This window comes from Narcine bancroftii, chromosome 6 (assembly GCF_036971445.1).
Source record: "Narcine bancroftii isolate sNarBan1 chromosome 6, sNarBan1.hap1, whole genome shotgun sequence".
NCBI lineage: Eukaryota > Metazoa > Chordata > Chondrichthyes > Torpediniformes > Narcinidae > Narcine > Narcine bancroftii.
Genome location: NC_091474.1, coordinates 47,119,057 through 47,137,362, shown reverse-complemented (window position 1 = coordinate 47,137,362; position 18,306 = coordinate 47,119,057). Strand labels below are relative to the sequence as shown.

Genomic DNA, 18,306 nt, shown 5'->3' with positions numbered 1-18,306 from the left:
CCATGTCCTTTCTGTGTCTCATCTACCCCCACCCTGTGTGTCTCATCTTCCCCCACCCTCTGTGTCTCAACTTCCCCCACCCTGTCCGTCTCATCTTCCCCCACCCTCCGTGTCTCATCTTGCCCCACCCAATCCCTTTCATCCCTGCTCTCTCCTGTGGTCTGGCACTTGCCAATCTACTGCCTCTCTCCTTCGTCCTCACCCCTCCATGGTTTACCAATCCCCACTGCCCCTTGTCTATCCCCTCCTATCCCTGTCCACATTACACTAGCCACCTCGCCCTCTTCGCTTTTCTTGATGAGAGTATCAGTTTGGAAAGTTGACCATTCTTCCTCCCACACAAATACTGCTGGATCAGCTGAGTTCCTCCAGCGGGTTGTGTTTAGCTTCAGACTCCAGCGGTTTCTTGAGTTTTCCAAGTTCATGACTCCACTGTGAAGTCTCCTCATGGCTGGCTGATGTCGAAGATGTTTCCCTCCTGTCTCCAGTCAAAACCACCAGCAACCTGAGCTCCAGATCTGAACCTCCGATATAATTAGGAGCCCTCCAGCGCCCTCGGCACCCTCTCGCACCCCGGTTCCGATACCTGGTAACCCTTCAGCCAGTCTCCAGCAGGCCGCAGTCTGACCTCTGTGGTTTCCTCACCACGGGAGCATCTTAGAAAGGGTGGACAATGGGCGGCAATAGCAAATACAAAAGGATATCTGTTTCAGGTAAGTGGGGGAAAGTTGAGGGGAAATGTAGAGGTAAGGATTTTACACAGAAAATTGTGAATGATTGTAATGCATTGCCGGGGGTGGAGGCTGGTACAATAGGGACATTCATAAGTTTCTTAGACAGGATGTAAGGAAAATAGATGGTGGTGGGAGTGAGGTTGGGAAGGATTAGATTGTCGAGGAGTTGCTTTACATCATTGGCTCAACATTGTGGGCTGAAGGGCCTGTAATGTGCTGCACATTCTGTCACTGCTCTGTGCAGACACTCAGTTCTCCCTCCATATCTGACTGCACCATCTCCACCATGCAGTGACACCTTTCCGTTCTTTCTGTTTTCCTCCCACATCTCCAGCATTCTCGTACCCTACAATTCCTCTATCCTCCATCAAATCTATTCCTTCCACCTCGCCTGATCTATCCCTTCATGTTGCTGACCTTCATTGAGGATTGGAAACCAGGCCCACTCCTGATTCTTGACGCTCCGTGACAGTCTCCTCTCTGGCCCGATCTCTGGTTCCGTATCTCCCTCTGGCTCTCCCCAACCTCTGGCCGTCCCCTCCACTCCTCCTCCCCAGCTCTCTTGCCTCCTTCCCTCACTCCCTTCCTCCTACCTCACCACAACCCAATTGCTGCTAACCTCATCCCCTGCATCACTCTTCCTCTCCCCTCTTTCCCCCGAGCTCCCCCTCTTCTGTGAGCCCGCTCCTCCAGCATTGTGTTCTTGGGTCTGACCCCAGTCAACCCTTCCCACTCTGCCCTATTGCACAGCCATGTCTCCATTGTCACCCAACCCCCAACCCCTCCCTCTACCTTAACCCACCCCCAGCCCCAGTCATAGCACCGTTCTCCCTCGTCCTCCCCTCTCTGCCCTCAGCAGAGGCTTTACACATATCGTGTGCTCATCTCCTTGGGGTTGAGGACTGCCATGATGGTGAGTTCTTCCCCTGCTTCCATGCTGGTTTCTTGGCTGAGGAGCCTCTATTCCCACAGATGTGCCCACCTCACATCATTGCCACTGCCCCTCCCCTGGACAACCTTTCGCGTCTTTACCCTCTCGACATTTTCATTTCTAATTGTCGACATGACATCAATGGCCTCGACTCTTCCTGTCCACTCCCCCACTCTATCCTCACTCTCCTCTCCCCAACACACAACAATCCATCTCCACTCCCCTAACGCCAACACTCAACTCCATCCCCACCCCTCACCTTGCACCTCTCATTCAACACATGCCACTCCATCTCCACCCCTCCCCCACACCCCTTCCCAATAAACAACTGACAATTCCCACCCTTCCCCCACACCCCTTCCCAATACACAACTGACAATCCCCACCCCTCACCCACACCTTTCCCCCAATGCACACCCCTCCTCCAAAACACAACAGTCTATCCCTACCCCTCACCCACACCCCTCTCCCAACACACAATAGTCCATCTACACCCCTCACCTGCACCCGTCCCTAGCACACAACTCCATCTCCACCCTTCAACCATACCCCTCTCCCCAACACACACCACTCCATCTCCACCTCTCGCCGACACCCCTTACCAACACACAACAGTCTATCCCTATCACTCACCCACACTCCAGTCCCAAAACATGAGTCCATCTTCACTATTCACCCGTACCCCTTTCCCCAACACACACCACTCTATCCCCACCCTTCTCCCACATGCATCTCCCAAGCACCCAGTGGTTTTCTCCCTAATGAATTCCCTCTCTCTTCTTCCCAACTACTTGCTTTCTTTTCCCATCACCTCCCTACACCCATGAGACACAGCCCTGCTCAGCAGGGTTTGACTGACCAGTTCTAATGCTGATAATCTGTACAGGCTTTGAATGGCCTGCTGGAGGAGCCAATGGTGTTTTTTTTTAAACATCTTGCAACCACAGAGATCTGTGCCCAAGATGGTGGCATGACAGCGTATCATGAGGGGGATCAGCGGACCAGTGCAGAAATAGGAGAACACTTCCTGCTGAGAAGGTGGAGCAGAGGAGACCGTGGCAGCAAGACCAGTGAGGGGGCTCAGTGGCTTGAAGGACCCACACAGTTTGTGGCCTGCTGGTGGCTTGCAGTGGAAAGTCCCACATGGGCTGCGTGCTCCTGGAGACTGGCTCATAGGAACATATCAGAGCCAGGATTCAAGATGGTGTAGAGGGCAAGAAGGGCTCCCAAAGGGCCTTGGGCGCTTCCTGATCATATTGGAGGTTTGGCTCTGGAGCTGATGGTTTGACCAGGAATCTGTGAGGCTGCAGGAGTGCTGGAGGTGAATTGATGGACACTCAGTGATCTGAAGGGATTCTTTTTTGCTTCCCTTTCTTTTGTAGTTAGGGGCACCAGGCAATGCTCATGGCAACTCTTTGAAGTATATATATATCATTTTGTACGTGACAATAAAAGCTGGTTGTGAGTTACATGACCAGCTCACAATCAAGAGTTAACAGGCTCTGTTCGTGTCATCAGTTATGACAGCTATTGACTCAGACACGAGTAACAAAGCAAATTATTTTGCAATTGAGAAGGACTTTTGAAGTATTGAGCAGAAGGTATGTATTTTTTCATGGGTCTTCAGAGAACAGGGTAATAATTTCAGCCAACACACATGGCCCTCCTTTGATGGCACAGCATCCCTGAGGACTTCCAATATGTATGAATGATTCAGGACTGGTGTAAAGGTATAACATTTTTAACTATTTGTCACCATGATATTGCAACTGTCAGAGGTGATCGACATTTCTGTGGCCATCCCGATACAGATGTGGAATCAGGTACAAGCCTCCAGTTAGAGAGGCAATCATCCATTACCACTCTCTGGCTTCTCCCTTAAAGCCAATGTCTAATCCAATTTACTACTTCTCTAAGAGCGACTGAACCTTCCTGACTTCAAACAACCCCTCATCCGTAGCTAGGAACATGTTAAATGTATGAGCGAAGGGCACAGCAATTTCAAGGTCTGGGAGAATACTTTGTCAGGCCCTAAGGATTTATCCACCCTCATTGGGCTTAAGACAGCAAGCTCCTCCTCCTCTTTAATCTCTATAGGTTCTATGACCTCACTTCTTGTTTGCTTCACTTCCTTAGACTCTCGATCAGTTTCCTGTGTAAATACAGATGCATAAAATCCAGTTAAGATATCCCCCATCTATTTTGGCTCCATACATTGCCAACCACTCTGATCTTCAAAAGGACCAATTTTGTCCCTTCCTGTCCTTCTGGTTTTAATATACCTGTAGTAACCCTTAGGATTTTCCCTTATCTTGTCTGACAAAGCAACCTTGGCTTGTTTTAACTCTCTTAATTTCTTTCTTTTGGCCTGGAAGTCAGCCTGAACAAAACTGAGGTCCTCCATCAGCCAGCTCCCCACCATGACCACCAGCCCCCCCCCACCTCCATCAGGCACACAGAACTCAAAACGGTCAACCAGTTTACCTACCTCGGTTGCACCATTTCATCTGATGCAAGGATCGACAAAGAGATAGATAACAGACTCGCCAAGGCAAATAGTGCCTTTGGAAGACTACACAAAAGAGTCTGGAAAAAACAACCACCTGAAGAAACACACAAAGATCAGCGTGTACAGAGCCGTTGTCATACCCACGCTCCTGTTCGGCTCCGAATCATGGGTCCTCTACTGGCATCATTCCTAGAATGCTTCTATCAGCGCTGTCTCCGCTCCATCTTCAACATTCATTGGAATGACTTCATCACCAACATTGAAGTACTCGAGCTGGCAGAGTCCGCAAGCATCGAATCCATGCTGCTGAAGACCCAACTGCGCTGGGTGGGACACATCTACAGAATGGAGGACCATCGCCTTCCCAAGATCGTGTTCTATGCCGAGCTCTCCACTGGCCACCGAGACAGAGGTGCACCAAAGAAGAGGTACAAGGACTGCTTAAAGAAATCTCTTGGTGCCTGCCACATTGACCACCACGAGTGGACTGATATCGCCTCCAACCGTGCATCTTGGCGCCTCACAGTTCGGTGGGCAGCAACCTCCTTTGAAGAAGACCGCAGAGCCCACCTCACTGACAAAAGACAAAGGAGGAAAAACCCAACACCCAACCCCAACCAACCAATTTTCCCTTGCAACCGCTGCAACCGTGCCTGCCTGTCCTGCATCGGACTTGTCAGTCACCAACGAGCCTGCAGCAGATGTGAACATACCCCTCCATAAATCTTCATCCGCGAAGCAAAGCCAAAGAATTTCTTTTTTTTCATTGTTTATACTTCAATTTGATGCTTATGAGCTATACCTGCTTTACACCTCTCTTCTTCTTAACCAGATCCCCAATATCCCTCGAAAACCAGGGTTCCCTATGCCGGTTAACTTTGCCTTTAATCCTGACAGGAGCATACAAACTCTGTACTCTTAAAAATTGCACCTTTGAAGGCCCTCCACTTACCTTGCACATCTTCGCTGGAAAACAACCTTTCCCTATCCATGGTGTTTAGATCCTTTCTCATTTTCTCAAAATTGATCATTTTCCAATTTAGAATCTCAACCTGTCCTTCTCTATAATGACCTGGAAACTAATGGCATTATGATCACTGGACACAAAGTGTTCCCCTGCATACATTTTTGTCCCCTATCCTGTCTCATTTCTCAATGGGAGATCTAGTATTGCCCTCTCTCTCTCTCTCTCTCTCTCTCTCTCTCTCTCTCTCTCTCATTGGTACCTCTGTATATTAATGTAGAAAACCTTCCTCAACACATTTGCCTAAAATTTAACCCATCTAGCCCTTTGACAGTATGGGAGTCCCAGTCAGTCTGTGGAAAGTTAAAATCACCTACTGTCACAACTTGGTTTCCTGCAGTTGTCTGTGATCTATCTGATTCCAATTCTCACTGACTATTGGGTGGTCTATAATAAATATGGTCATTTCTTACCTGTTCCTCAGCTCCACTCATGTAGCCTCAGTAGACGATCCTTCTAGTCTGTCCTGTTTGAGCACAGCCATGATATTTTCCCCTCACTAGGAATCCCACCCCTCCTGCTTTCGGTTGCATCTAGGAGGTGATGTTGAGACTGTTCAAGGCATTGGTGAGGCCAAGTTTGGAATATTGTGTGCAGTTCTGGTCTCCAAATTGTTTGGACATATATCAATATGGTAGAGAGAGTGCAGAGAAGATTTACTAAAATTTTGCCTGGATTGCAGTATCTAGAATACGGAGAAAGATTGAGTAGACTGGGTCTTTATTCATTGGAGCGTAAAAGGTGAGGTGGGTTTTGATAGAGGTATATAAAATTATGAGGGAAATAGATAGAGTAGGTGTGAATAGGCTCTTACCCTTGAGGGTAGGGGAGATTAGAACGAGGGGTCATAAGTTAAGGGTTTGGGGGAAAAATGTTAGAAGTAACATAAGAGGGAGCTTCTTCACTCAGAGAGTGGTGGCTGGGTGGAATGACCTTCCAGAAGAGGTAGTTGCAGCAGGGTCACTTCTGTCATTTAAGAGGAGGTTGGATGAATACATGGGTGTGAGGGGGTTGCAGTGTTACGGGCAGGGAGCAGGTAGTGGAAATAGTGGAGTTTCACTTAAATCGGTGCAGGCTAGAAGGGCCGATATGGCCTGTTTCTGTACTGTAATTGTTATCTCTCTTCTTCTTCTTCTTCTCTTTGGCTTGGCTTCGCGGACGAAGATTTATGGAGGGGGTAAAAAAGTCCACGTCAGCTGCAGGCTCGTTTGTGGCTGACAAGTCCGATGCGGGACAGGCAGACACGATTGCAGCGGTTGCAGGGGAAAATTGGTTGGTTGGGGTTGGGTGTTGGGTTTTTCCTCCTTTGCCTTTTGTCAGTGAGGTGGGCTCTGCGGTCTTCTTCAAAGGAGGTTGCTGCCCGCCAAACTGTGAGGCGCCAAGATGCACGGTTTGAGGCGTTATCAGCCCACTGGCGGTGGTCAATGTGGCAGGCACCAAGAGATTTCTTTAGGCAGTCCTTGTACCTTTTCTTTGGTGCACCTCTGTCACGGTGGCCAGTGGAGAGCTCGCCATATAACACGATCTTGGGAAGGCGATGGTCCTCCATTCTGGAGACGTGACCCATCCAGCGCAGCTGGATCTTCAGCAGCGTGGACTCGATGCTGTCGACCTCTGCCATCTCGAGTACTTCGACGTTAGGGATGTAAGCGCTCCAATGGATGTTGAGGATGGAGCGGAGACAACGCTGGTGGAAGCGTTCTAGGAGCCGTAGGTGGTGCCGGTAGAGGACCCATGATTCGGAGCCGAACAGGAGTGTGGGTATGACAACGGCTCTGTATATGCTAATCTTTGTGAGGTTTTTCAGTTGGTTGTTTTTCCAGACTCTTTTGTAATTGTTATATGGTTATATGAAATAACAGAACACCAGAACATTGAGGAACCAAGTTTCACAAATAACCACTAATGACCTCAATGTCATAATCCCATGTACCAATCTACACTCCAAGCTCTTCTCCCTTTCCGACAGTATGCCATGCATTGAAATAGACACCTGAGAACATTTTTCCCACCATGCACATGCTTTTGATTCATGTCTTTATATGCAGTCTTAACATAATCATTTTCCAGCCCCTACCCTGGCCCTCTGGCTCCCATCCCCCTGCAAATCTAGTTTAAATCTCCCAGAACAGTAACACTCACACTCTCCAGATCAGATGCAAACTGTCCCACCCTTACAGGTCCCACCTTCCCTGGCAGAGAGCTCCATGATCCAGAAACCTGAAGCCCTCGCTCCTGCATCATCTCTTCAGCAACGTATTAAGCCGCATTATCTTCCTATTTCGAACCTTACTAAGCAAACCTGAGATCATTACCCTGGCTTGTTCTGTCTTTCAACTTAGCACCTAATTCCCTGAACTCTCTTTGCAGGCCCTCATCACCTTTCCTACCCACATTATTGGTCTCTACATGGATCACAACATCTTGCTGCTCACCCTCCCTCTCAGAAATGTTCAATATGAGATATCCCAGTCCCTGACCCCTGGAAGGCAACATACCATCCAGGATTCTCAATCTCTTCCACAGAATCTCTTATCTGTTTCCTTAATAATCAAATCTCCTATCACTACAGCTCACCTTTTCTCCTCCCTTCCCTTTGAGCCACAAACCAGATTCCATGGCCGAAAACTGATCGTCATGACTTGCCTCTGGTAGGCCATCCCCTGAATGGTATGTGTTAAAGAGGGAAACCACCACAGGTGTGCCCTGCAGCGACTGCCTGTTCCCTTTACTGACTGTCACCCAGTTGCCTTCCTGCTGCCTTCTAGGTTTGACTGTCCCCTGTAACTTTTGTCTTCCCAAATGACCTTTTCATCCAGTTCCATCTCCAATGTTTTGCAAAGAGCTGCAGCTGCACACATTTCTCACAGATGGTCACCAGGGGGAGGGGGAGGGTTGGCTTCCCTGACTATACACATACTGCAAAAGAAGCAGGCCCTGCCCTGTTTGCCATTCCAACTATCTATGAAATAACAGAAAATATAAGAAAACCTGCCCTTACCTGTGCTTTCGTGCTGAATCCTATAGGGTAGTCTTTCCTCAACTCCTGCACCACGTCAACTCCTGCGCTGTTTCATCATCCACTCACCAAAGTCTTGTGCGCTAAAGTCATTTTTACACTGGTTCCATTTATTGGCTAAAAGTTGTTCGCCAATGGAGAAAGTGCCTAAGGTCTTACCCTCCCTGGTTTTTTTGAGCACTCCTTCTCCCATTCCACTGTGGTTGTTGTGGATGTGTACTCACCTTCATCGGGAGCGCTGCCGACGCTGCTGCTGAAGTAAGCGGTGTGACACGCGGGAGTAATAGTGCACATGCGCGGGCGGGTTAAGCGTCAGTATACAGGTGTTGAATCTCAGATGCAGTGGGAGGAGAGTGAGGGCGTCAGGATCACCCATGTGGCAGTGGGCCAATGAGAAAGTCAGAGCTGGGTGGTGTTTGGGGAGTTGAGGAATGGAATGTTGTGTCTAGGAACTAACAAAAGAAAGTTGACCAGGGTGGCTGAAAGAAAGGAATGAGTGTATTCTTTATTTGTTTGTAAGCTGTGGTTAATCAGTGATGACCCTGTGAGGTTACAGGACCTTCTCATTTAAAATGAAGATTTTAAATGAGAAGATAAACTCCTTACAGGAGCAGTTGGGGAGGTCAAATTGACGATTTCCCCTTTTTTTAATTAAGAAAGCACCATCATGGTTCACGATCCCCAAAGCGCGTTTCTCTGTCCTCAGTCTCACGAGTCAGAAGAGGAAGCATGGTTTACTTGTGGGGCGTCCTCCAGAGCACATTCCTGTGAAGTGGAGGATGTCTGGGTGGATCTGGATGGTCATCTCCCATACAACATGCTTAAGGCGGCCCTTCGGAGGCGCCCACAGCCATCTAAGGAGACTCGCATTGCCCAGACATTTATGGACCACGTACTCGCCGGCCTTGATTCTGTGTTTGTTTACATGGATGATATTCTGGTCACTAGTGTGGATGAAGAGGAGAACAAGCGCCGCCTTATCTCATTGTTCCAGAGGCTTGATGAGTTTGGCACTGTAATCAATCCCAGTAGATGTGGTTTTTTTTTGGCGTTGCTGATCATACATTTTTGGGACAGAGTTACGCAACATGGTATTTTGCATGATGAATCGGAAGTGCGAGGGATTCAAGAATTTCCTACACCCATTAGATTTGGCCAGTTGTGACGGTTTTTTAGGGGTGATGAATTTCTATCGCTGATTCCTGCCAAATGCTGCTGGATCTCTATTACCCCTTACTGAACAACTGAAAGGATCTGTAAAGTTCGTGTCCAAAAGACCATTAACTTTGGGAGACGATGCCGTGCACTCTTTCAACGATGTGAAGAGTGCGCTTGTGAATGCCGTGATGCTTGTACATCAAAAGCCCTGCCCTCTATTGCCACAGATGAACCTGTCAGTGCTGTGGGAGCAGGGTTAGAACAACGAGTCAGTGGGCAATTGGAATCGCTGGCGTTTTTTTCAGCCAAGTTGTCATCTGCTCATGCAAAGTTCAGTACAGTTTCGCCAAGAACTGTTGGCCATCTATCTCGCAGTGAAACATTTCTACTTTTTATTGGAAGGTTGACCTTTCACCATTTATACAGGCCACGATCCTCTCACGCATACCGCGAGTACAAGCACACATCTCTACTCGCCCAGAGAGATTCAGCACCTGGACTGCATCTTACAATTTTCATCGGACATACGGTGCATCTGAGGAAAAGCGAATGTCGTGGCTGATTCCCTGTCCAGGCACAACATTGGTGCCTTTCATACGACTACTGCCATCGATTTCACCGCCATGGCTTGTGCACAGCCAACTGATCCTGATCTCATCTGGTATCGCCAGATCAACTCTGGTCTCTATCTTCAAGATCTGACCCTGGATGAATCGGGGTGAAAAGTTAGCCTATGATTTTTCCACAGGAAGGCCTCGGCCTTTTGTGCCGGCGGCTATTAAGTGGGATATTTTTAGGTCTCTTCACAATCTATCGCATCTGGTAGAAGAGCATCAATCAAACTAGTCATGGAATGTTTTACCTGGCCTCATGTTAGATGGGGTGTTGGATTATGGGCAAGGACCTGCTTGCCGTGTCACTGCTCTAAAGTCTCCAGACACACGAAGTCCAAGCTGGGGGATTTTGTTGTTCCCATGTCCAGTACGTCCACCTAGGCTTGGTAGGCCCACTTCTGCCATCCCTGGGATATACTTACCTGCTCACATGTGAAGACCGCACTACCAGGTGGCAGGAGGCCATTCCTGTCACTGACATCTTTGTGGAGCCAGTCGCTAGGGCTTTTGTGGATCATTGGATTCCATCTTTTGGCGTTCCAGTCACTATTACAACTGATTGAGGGTCTCAGTTTGAGTCGGCGTTGTTCTGAGCTCTCACTGATCTTCTCGGCCCTATTTATAATCACATTGTAACTTACCAACCGCAGGCCATCCACCTCGTTGAGCGTTTCCATCAACAATTGAAGGCAGCATTAACAGCAGGTGGTGATGCATCTACACGGAGCGAACGTTTGCCCATGATTCTCCTTGGAGGCATACTGTTGTTAAGGCATATCTTGGATGTTCAGCAGCAGAGCTGGTATATGGCACCACTTTAACCTTACCAGGCGAGTATGTGAATCCAAGTCCAAGCCCAACGCTCTATGATCCGGCCAGTAACGTTTGATTGATTGTCTTCAGGAAAACATGAGATTACTCTGACCTACTCCTACACGTCAGACATCACCTGTGTCGAATGATTTGCAACGCTGTATTCATGTGTTCCTCCGGCATGATGCTGTTTGCAAACCATTTCAACCTATTTATGATGGTCCTTTTCAGGTCTTTCAACACCACCTGAAGGCTTTTATGATCGACAGGAATGGATCCATCGACAGGTTAAAACCGGTTCATGTTCTGCTTTGGAGCCAGAGTCAGTGGATCTGTCACACTCTTGGCAGTCGGATCGTACATCGCCTCTCTTCCACTATTGAATGAGGTCAGGCCAAACTGTCAGCTCTCCAGACCGTTACATAGTGGAACAAGTTTTCCTTTTGTGGCTTGGAGGCTGAGGGAAGTGGGGTACTGTCATGGTTGTGCACTATTGGAAGCGGTTGCCGGTCGTCACCGAAGATATAAGTGATGCGACACGTGGGGGTAATAGCGTGCATGCGTAGGTATATTAAGTGTCCGTATATGGGTGTTGGATCTCAGGTCCAGGAGGAGAGTGAGAGCGTCAGGATCACCATGTGGCGGTGAGCCAATGAGAAGGCCAGAGGAGTTTAGCTGGGCGGTGTTTGGGGAGTTGAGGAATACCGTGTTGTGTCTAGGAAATAATTTAAAAAAAATTGACTTCAGTGCCGTTACATGCTTCTCCCAGAGAGGTGAAGATGTGGATTTCTTGAACCAATGAAGCAGTAAATGTATTTTAGACACCCAGATGGTTGGATTTTTGAATAACAATTGAATTTGTGTTTTGGGGAATGGGCCGGTAGGTGGAGCGGAGTCCATGGCCTAATATTCATACCCTGATAAAGGGCTCAAGTCCGAAACATCGGTTCTGTATCTTTACCATTGCTACTCAGTTTGACCTGCTGAGATTCTCCAGCGTTTTGTGCTTTTACTTCAACCACGGTGTCCACAGAATTTTGAGAGTTACTTCAAATGTCATGCTGCACCTGGCCAAGTGATGAGGCAAACAGGTGAACCTGTGTTAATTGACATGGCTGCATAAAGTAAAACAGTTACTGAGCGTAGAGTTAGAATAAAAAGATCAATTATCCCCGAGCAAGGGCAGCAAGCGAGCTCTATTGTGGTGTTCGTCGAAAGCCTGATGGCTGCGGGGTAGAAACTTCAGCCTGTTGGTGCACGATTTTACATTCTTTTTTTTTGAACATTTTATTTATAGTTTTACAAACTTTTTCCTTTCCCCATCTTTCCCTACTCCCCCGTCGCTCACCCTCCCTCCCATTTAACCCAAGCAAAAACATAAATATCAATCATTAAAAATAATAATGCAAATATTGTCCTTTCAAAATGCAACACCCCCTCCCCCCACACTTGTCTGCATTAAATTCCATCTGCCATTTTTCCAGCGGGTCCAGATCCCTCTGCACCTTCCTTGCTGTCCATTACCAATCATTTTGTCAGCTGCAAACATGCTGATCTGATTTACCGCATTATCATCCAGATCGTTGATATGGATGACAAACAACATGGGACCCAGCTTCGATCCCTGAGGCACACCACTAGTCACAGGCCTCCAGTCAGAGAAGCAATCATCCGCTACCACACTCTGGATTCTCCCACAAAGTTTAATCCCATTTACTGCCTCATACGGAATACCAAGTGACTAAAATGTTTTGATCTACCTCTCATGCGTGACCGTGTCGAAGACCTCACTAAAATCCATGTAGACAACCTCCACATTCTTGGAAAAGAAGGGGCTGTTTGTGGGGTTCATATGATCAATGACCCTTAACTTTAAATTCTGCTTCAATCATGTCCTTTTCACAGTTACTGTCTCCAAACATTCACCACTTTCTGCTGTTCTGCAGGGCCCTACTGCCCATTTCTAATGGTGATGGCTTCAATCGCCATGTTAAAGGGGTTGATGGTGATTTATCTGTAAACATGGTTGCCCAAGATGGTGGTGCCTGTGCTGGGCCACAGATACTGAGGAGTTGACCTCCAGCATGCCCATGACATCTACAGCCTCACGGGCTGTCATTCAAACCATTGGCAACCCGAACTCCAGATCCAGACCTCTGGCACGATCAGAAAGCCTTCAACGCCCCAAGGCACTTCAGGGGCCCTTCTTGGACTCAGAGAAGTCCCCAGGCAGGGGACCGACGCAGGGCACAAGTAATGAGGAGAACACCCCTTGAGGAAAGCGAGAAACGTAGGAAATGGTCCTGCAGGTCAGTGACCAAGGCAGCGGACCAGTGAAGGGCTCAGCGGCAGAAGGACCCACGCAGGCTGGTGACCTGTGGTCAAAGGACTTGCATAGGCTTGGGGCTGATGGTGACTGGCTCATGGCAATCAGGTATCAGAGCCAGGATTCAAAACAGCGCTGAGTCCAAGAAGGGCTCCTGAAGCGCCTTGGGGCGCTGAAGGCTTTCTGAACGTGCCAGAGGTTTGGATCAGGAGCTCGGGTTGCCAATGGTTTGAATGACAGCCTGTGAGGCTGTAGATGTTATGGGCATGCTGGAGATCAAGCCACTGACACAATGTCTCTGAAATGACATTAGGTTAGGTACACTGTTTAATGTCCATGATGACTTTTTGCCTTACAGCAGACAATACAAAGTTTCTGATGGATATTACTTATTTCTGTATTATTTGGGTTAGGGTTGGAGGACACCTCACCGCGTATGTGAGAACACCTCATTGGAATACCTTCCTGGCTTTGAGATCTCTGCAGTTTCCCACTCTCACCAGTTTGTTGCAACACACTTGATGAATGTTTCTTATAGCCTTGGTGCCAAGACATGGAGGGATTCAGACCAATTGCAGGTGAAAGGGCACTTAATAGTTGACACTGTAGTCTCCAGATCCTACTTCTGTGTTTCAATACTTTATGAAGTAGGAGGACATTCAGCCCATCTAGTATATTTGAAGTCTCAGATCAAATAATTCATTAATTTTCCCTGTAAGCCGGTGGTTCTCAACCTTTTTCCTTCCATTCACATACCACTTTAAATAATCCCTAAGCTCTGTGATCAGTAAGGGATTGCTTAAAGTGGTATGTGGATGGGAAGGGAAGGTTGAGAACCACTGCTCTAGACCCAATTGTCACTGAAATAGTTTGCTTGAGGAAAATTGTCATTGGCCCATTTCCTTTAGAGTTCTGAGGCCGTGCACATAACGAGTTAATTAGGAACAATTAAAACAGTGGTTTTCAAACTTTTTCTTTCCATGCACATACCATCTTACTAATCACACCCATGGCATAGGGAATACGTAAAGTGGTATGTGCGTAGAAAGAGAAAGGTTGAGAACCACTGCTGTAAGCTCTTCTCCCCACATTTTATAAATACCTCACAGGATTCTACCATTCATCTGCACACGAGGCAGTTCACAGCAGCCAATTAAACACTCAAACCACATGCCTTGGGGAAGTGGGAAGAGATTGAAAGTGGCATGGTAACAACCTCCCAACATCATTAAGACAAAGGAGATGATCATTGATTCAGGGTAGAATCCAAATTCACATCAACATCAAAGGCACTGAAGTGGAAAGTGTGGATAAGGAGTAAATATCTCCAATGACTGGATATGGGATGAGCACGTTGACTCGATGTTGAAGAACCTGAACCAACTCCTTGAATTGCTGAGAAGACTGAGGGAGTCCCCTCATCCCTCAACAACCACTATGGAGCACCTTTGAAAGCAGACTTGCTGAATGCATTGCAGTGTGGGACAGGAACTGTTCTACTCAAAATTGGAAGAAGCTGCAGAAGGTGGTGAATGTAACTCAGAACATCGTGCAACCCCCACCCCGCCTCCATCAACGTGGTGGCATGGTTGGCGTAGCGGTCAGCACAATGCAGTTACAGCACCAGCAATCAAGACCTGGGTTCTCCCCGTGTCTGCGTAGGAGCTGACATGCTTTGTCACCAGCCTTTCGAAACACTTCATCACTGTCGACGTGAAATGCCACTGGTCAATAGTCATTTGGGCAGGTTACCATATTCCTCTTGGGCAACGGATGGTTTTGCACTCTCTGTTATGCTGACTGTACCAAATAAACATAGAATAGTGGGCAAAGGAGTTAAGGGTTATGGGGATAAGGCTGGAAAGGGGTACTGATGGGAGTGATCAGCTATGATCTGTAAAATGGCGGTGCTGGCTCGACGGGCCGAAGGGCCTACTCCAGCTCCTATTGTCTATTGTCTATTGTCTATTGTCTAAAATCTGGTGCAACTGACGAACATCCATGCGGATGAGGGAGTAGGCATCAGTTCTACACAGATCGGACCTAAAGTCAGGACTGAATCCATATCGCTTGTCAAACTCTGCCTGCACTCCTCCCCCTCTCTGGGTAACATGGAAAGAAGAACAACAGAAAATAATGGAAGTCCTCATCATGTCAGGCTAAACTGTCTCCTTCTGACACAAGCAAAGAAGGCAAATTAATTGAGGTGGTTGATTTGATATTGAGTCTGGAAGATTGCAGTGCACCCAGAAAGAAGGCAAGCTTACAATGGCCTGGAGGGTCAGAAAATGAGGGCAGATTTGACAGAGATGTATAAAATTATGAAGGAATTTAAAGTGTAAACACAATTTTGGTGGCACAGTTAGCGCAATGCTGCTACTACGCTAATGATCGGGACTGGGGTTTAAATCCTCTGCTGTCTGTAAGACGTTTGTACGTTCTCCCCTGTGTGGATTTCCTCCGGGGGGGGGGATTCTGGTTTCCTTCCACTCTTCAAAATGTATTGGGGCTGCAGGTTAATTGGATGTAAATTGGGTGGCATGGTCTTGTGGACCGAAAGGACCTGTCGCCGTGCTGTATCTCTAAATTAAAAGAAAAATCACATTGAAGCCAGTTTTTTTTCCCGTTGAGGTTAAATGAGCCAAGTACCAGAGGATGTGGGTGAATGGTGAAGTGTTTAAAGGGCATGTTGGAGGGAACTTCTACACTCCAGAGGGTGGAGAGGGCAGAGTGAACTGCTGGTATAGGTGAGGGATGTGGGTTCGATTTTGATTAGTTAGGTGCATGGACGGGGGCTCTATGAACTAAGGTCATGGTGCATGTCGATGGGACAAGATGTCATTGACTAGATGGGCCAAAGGGCCTGTTTCTGTTCTGTTGTGTCTGCGGTTTTACTCCTTTAAAGCCCTCATTGGAATTGTACTGGAGACACTGGTCTCATTGACATCGATTGATGCTATCGCAGAGGAATTGTAAGTTTGGTCTTGCCTTGCATGTAGGATTTTAGGAATATACATTTAAAAGTTACATGCAACAACTCAATAAGGTGTCTTTTTGGTGTTGCTGTCATTTAACACATTGCTGAAAACGCAAAATGTTAAGTTCAATAATTATATTCTGCAAAGATTAAATATTTAACTTTTAGTGAATAATTATTTGAATCACCTGCACATGTTTGTTAATGAGCTTTATTTTCCCCTAGGTGATTGTTTGTGTTGATTCTAATTGAGAACAATCTCTGGTGTTGAAATTCTCCAAATTGTAATTTCTGCCGCTGTCTCAATGCACTGCTGTGGGTGAAACCATCTAGGGAACAATCCGGAATCTGTGAAAATCAAATACCATAGTCTTTCATGACCAATGCATTCCATCTCCATTGGCTCTGACACACTTTGATCAATCAATTCCCTCACAAGGTACTATGGAATATCTAGGACAACAATGGAAACAATGGGGAAATTATTATCCAGAAATTTATCCCCAAGGCTTTTATGAAGCATATTCATTAAACACTGTGCCCAATAACCAGGCAGATTACTTGCATCACCAGAATTACTTCAACCATCCTACAATAGTGTTGAGCTTACAGAACCTTGTTCCAAATCACAGTGGACCTTCACCTCATGTCATTCAATTCCAGCAGCTAGAACATTATCACCTCCAAAGAAAAGGGTTTCCCAATGAAAGCTCAGCCTCCTCCACTCAGAGAACGAGGGTCACGTTACACCCGGACGTGTCTGCGTATGGAACGAACGCAGAAGCTGTCAAGCCAAATGAGACGCCCAGAACGTGTATCCTTGCCCTTGCCATGATGATAGCTGGCATCCCCACTGTCCCCGTGCCCAGGGTAAAAGCCGAGGACATGATGTTGGCTGCCCAAAAGTTCAGAGATGATAACCCATCCCTAATTGGAGATGCGGATGAAATCTTGATGTAAGGAGAAGAGAGTCCTTTTTTGATGATTAATTTGTCCTCATGAACAAAGGATCCTCGGGAAGAGTACAAAGGAAAATTCTCAAATTAACGTCTAGTTGCTCGAGAGCAGTGATCAGTCAATCGCAAAGAAAGTGAAATCAAATAACCCAATGTTCACATGATGCTGGGAATAAGTTGGCCTCGAGGAAGAAGATTTGTTGCAAAGATTACTGTTTATAAATATGACACTGTTACTTGTACATTAGAAAGAAGCATTTCAAATTAAATTTCTATATGATCGACTCGTAAGACTGCTATTTTTCCAAGTTGTGCTTTTTATTTGAAACAATAATTAATTAACCAATATACCATGTTAGATGTATTTCTCAGAGGCATGTCATCAGTAAGGTCTTACTAATAGTATACACTTTTGAATAACATGACAAAACAGTCTCGAGCTGTTGGTCTATTTGTATATGGAACCGTAGAATATTACAGCACAGAAACAGGCATTGCGACCCTTCTAGTCCACACTGAACCATTATTTTGTGTAGGCCCACCTACCTGCACCCAGTCTAATCCTCTCTGATCCCCTCCCATCCATGTATCTGTCCAAATTATTCTTAAATGCTAAAATCACGCCCACATTCATTCCACACTCTCTGAAGAAGTTCCCACTAAACTGTTCCCATTTCACCTTTAGCCCCTGTCCTCTGGTTTGTATCTCACCTAACCTCAGTGGAAAACGCCTGCTACCCCAAATCCCAGTCGCCACTTGCTGCTCTGCCCCGAGTTGACAATTTCTCCTCCACCATTTCTTTGTCCAAGGCTTTTGTGGCTCTCAATAACTTCTTTGCTGACCTCTCGGCTCCAGGGCGGGCCAAGGCAGCATAACTCAAGTCCTCAGTAACGAGGCTCTTGTAACCATCTTTCCTCACCTGTTTTCCAAATCAAGTATCCGGCTCCTAGGGGAAGCCTCTCCCATTACCCTTGTGCAGCTGGACTTGGAGCAGGAGTGGGACAGCCCACCTGTACTGGTGGGCGCTTCAGCACTCCTGTGTTGAGGTGGTGAACCATCACACCGTTTTAATGAGATATAAGGCGCCAGATCCAAGTTATTGTGATCATGCCAATAACATAGGAAATAGGTCCAGGAGTTGGCCATTTGGCCCTTCAAGCCAATGCTGCCATTTATTTTGATCGTGGCTGACCACCTACTCAGTACCCAGTACTTGCCTTCTCCACATACCCCCCGATGCCCTT

General features: G+C 47.1%; 1 long non-coding RNA gene across 1 annotated transcript; it reads left to right on the top strand.

The window, feature by feature from the left end:
* Nucleotides 1–3,275: 3,275 nt before the first annotated feature.
* On the top strand, nt 3,276–17,352 carry LOC138737506 (uncharacterized). The gene is made up of 2 exons (XR_011340986.1): nt 3,276–3,395; nt 16,331–17,352. It is a non-coding gene; the product is annotated as an uncharacterized lncRNA (long non-coding RNA).
* The last annotated feature ends 954 nt before the right edge of the window (nt 17,353–18,306 follow it).